Genomic DNA, 3954 nt, shown 5'->3' with positions numbered 1-3954 from the left:
AAACTACCCATAAAAGATAAAAGATAAATCCTGTGCAACCTGCAACATTTCTTCACAAAAAAAAAAAAAAAAAAAAAAAAAAAAAAAAAAAAAACCGCTTACTCAGCGTAGGAACCTAATTCACTCCTGTATGGAGTAGGCACCTCACGTATGGTGTGGTTCCCGTCACACAAAACTTTTCTTCTCAAAACTGTGGAATCTGAAGATGTCTAGGTTACCAAGCCTCTTCCTTGATGATATTACCTGATATATATACCTCACTGTTACAGTGTTATATCGCTCCCTTCCTCTTTCTCTCTCTAGCTTTGTCTTTCTCTCTCTCTCTCTCTATGTCCCTCTCTCCCCATCCCTATCTCTCTCTCTCTCTCTCTATCTCTCTCTCTCTCTTTCTCTCTCTTTCTCTCTCTCTGTCACTCTATTTATCTCTTGCTTGCTCTCTCTCTTTCTCACTATTTAACTATTTTCTATTTATTTCGCTTTCTCTGTATATATATATATATATATATATATATATATATATACATGTATACATCGGTCTCTCTCACTATTTCTCTCCCTCTTTTCGGTCACGAAGACATTGCAAGTAAAAGAAAAACATATCGAAAAAGGTAACCTAATGAATGTGACAAGTTACCAACTTGAAGATGTCACGAACGTGACCAGAACCCAACACGAAAATAACACGAATGTAACAGGAAGAATCAACGTCACCGTGTCGTGGAACTAATGACCCCACGACAAGAAAGTGACACCAGCAGGACAGGAGCGAGATTAAGAGTGACAACATTTTCTCATCATGTGTATGACAACTGTAATCAGCTGAGGGCTACAAAGAAATAAATAACTTGATAAAGAGATAAATGAATTGATAAACGAATGAATAAGCAGATAAATAAACAAATAATATCAATATAGATATATGAGTAGATAAATAAAGTGAAATGTAATAGATAAATAAATAAATAAATGAATAAATAAATTGATAGACAAATAACTATGAACATAAATAATTAAAGAAATAATATCAATAAATATATATAAATGAGTATATACAATAAAGAAAAATAAAATGAATTAAAACAAAAAACAAATAAAATAAAATAAAATGAAATATATTAAAGTAAAATGACATGAAATAACTAATTAAACAAATAACATCAACAAATAAATACAGATAAACGAGTAGATACAATAAAGAAAAAGAAAATATGATAAATTAAAAAAAATAGATTAAAGTAAAACGACATGAAACGAAAAACGAAATTAAATTAAATCACATGAACTATCTTTTTTTAAAAAACGATGACGCATTTCCGTCTGTCGAGGTGTCCGAAGAGCTTCCTCCTGACGGCGAGACGGGTGAGGAGTGACTCCTTCTCCTCCTGACGACGCAGAAGAGAGGGGAGTGGGTGGGAGTGGGGAGTGGGTGGGAGTGGGGAGTGACACCCAGCGTCCCGACAGGAAATGGACAGATTATTTGCACTGTTAATCGAGCGGAAAGCGCTGCTTTCGTCATCATCGCACGCGGTACGAGGCAACATCTCCCCACGCCCCTCTCACACACAAAGAAATATATATGAATAAATAGAAGATAAGTAAATGTATAAAAAGAAATGTGTGTGTGTGTGTGTGTGTGTGTGTGTGTGTGTGTGTGTGTGTGTGTGTGTGTGTGTGTGTGTGTGTGTGTGTGTGTGTGTGTGTGTGTGTGTCTTTGTGTGATGATTGTGTATGTGTGTGTGTATACGTGCATGTATGTGTTCGTGTGTACGTGTGTATGTGTATGTGCGTGTGTGTATGTGTATGTAATATATATATATATATATATATATATATATATATATATATATATATATGTGTGTGTGTGTGTGTGTGTGTGTGTGTATGTGTGTGTGTGTATGTGTGTGTGTGTGTGTGTGGTGTGTGTGTGTGTGTGTGTGTGTATACGTGTATGTATGTGTATGCATATGTGCGTGTGTGTACCTGTGTGCATGTGTGTGCTTGTGTGTATGTGTATATGTGTCCGTGTGTATGTGTGTGTGTGCGTGTGTGTGTGTGTGTGTGTGTGTGTGTGTGTGTGTGTGTGTGTGTGTGTGTGTGTGTATGTGTGTGTGTGTGTGTGTGTGTGTGTGTGTGTATGTGTGTGTGTGTGTGTGTGTGTGTGTGTGTGTGTGTGTGTGTGTGTGTGTGTGTGTGTGTGTGTGTGTGTGTGTGTGTGTGTGTGTGTGTGTGTACGCATGCGTGTGTGTATGTGCGCTTGTATGTGTGTGTGTGTACTGTGTATGTAACATTCTTATGGACTAATTTCATTCCAGTTACCGTGTTTTGTTATTCTATTCAGCTGAGGTCACTTATGTATGAAGAAAAATAAAATCCTTACGGCCATTTTCAAAGATGGCCTACTTTCTTCTATTTACATAAAATTCAAACCGGTGAGATGAAATATAGTAGGAAAATGAACATCAACTAAATTTCTTCATCACTAATCACCGACACGTTGTTTATATTTATATAAATAATTTCACATGAAAGAGGTCAGTTTTTACAATAGAATTACGTTATCTACATTGTAACGACAAACTTTTTCAAACGACTTACCTAACTTAGATGGGACCAGATTTGAATTCCTTTGTTCCACAATTTCACGGAAAAACACTCATTTCTGTCCTTCGTGTTAATAAACAATAAATCACTTATCTTCCTTTGTCACTACTTATATGAAGAGATACACATTATCATGGGATACTCGTTATAAATAATAGAAAACGTATGATATTCTGTTTCACAGTAAAGGCTTAAGCCCACAGTGTACAAAACAACTCGGCGTTATGACGTCATAACGCTTTCCGTTACTCCGAATTGGAATATTTCAAAATGTCTACAATTTACCACAGAATTTGTAATCTATCAACACACATTATTATTTCAATCTTTATAAAGAAATAATAATATTCAACTCTATGGAAATGTACAGTACTTTGAAAGAAATTATGCTTAAGTATTTGATTTGTAACAAAAGTTGTAGACGAAATACCCAATCAAGACATAACTGAATAATGAAATAAACATAGACGAAATAGTCTTCAGATAGAGTTGTTATTCTTTTAAATCTTTATTGTAGCTAAATTCTTACGATTTCACTCAGTTGATATACAACCCCCGACTTGATAGAGGGCAGGAGATAACAACAAAAGACTAATTAGGAATTCTTTGTCGAATTCAATATTCGGCAAAGCAGCAGTGAGTCGAGATCTTCGTTGATCACACGACAAAAAATCTAAAAAAAATAGACAAAGCTAACTTCCACACACTTCTATTTATCATTATTACGTTTTATATATCTTAATATTCATGGAGAAAGCCTTGGTCTTACCTTCCATAACTTAAAAAAAAAAAAAAAAAATGTTAGACCTATGCTATTCTACAATCCTCATTCCATGTAAATTCTTTAGTCCCTCTTCACACTAGCGGTTTCAACCGCGGCGGTTTCAACTACGGCTGTTCAATTACAATGTAAGCCAACAGAGGCGTTCACACACAACCGCGCATTTTCCCTTAACTATGCGGTTTCCGCGCGGTTCAAACCGCTAGTGTGAACAGATCTTGTTGATGAATGAAAAATAAATAGATAAATAAGTAAATAAGGGAATAAATATGTAAATAAATATATAAATAAATAAAAGATGAACAAAATAAGCGCATGAATAAATAAAAGATGAATAGATAAATAGATGATTATACAAATAAAAAAAATATATAAACAAATATATAAACAAATAAATAAGCAAATAAAAAAGTAAAAAATATATAAATAGATAAAAGGTTTACTAGAAAAACCTACAGAAAAAATACTTTCTCCTTCCATATATATTGTTTCAATATTATTGACGCTGTAGGAAGGATATTGAAGAATGACACAATATATTGAAGACACCAAATGTACAGGCCAAACACGCG

Source organism: Oratosquilla oratoria, chromosome 22, assembly GCF_046742065.1.
Source record: "Oratosquilla oratoria isolate Oo_2021 chromosome 22, ASM4674206v1, whole genome shotgun sequence".
Classification (NCBI taxonomy): Eukaryota; Metazoa; Arthropoda; class Malacostraca; order Stomatopoda; family Squillidae; genus Oratosquilla; species Oratosquilla oratoria.
This window is presented reverse-complemented; position numbering follows the sequence as displayed.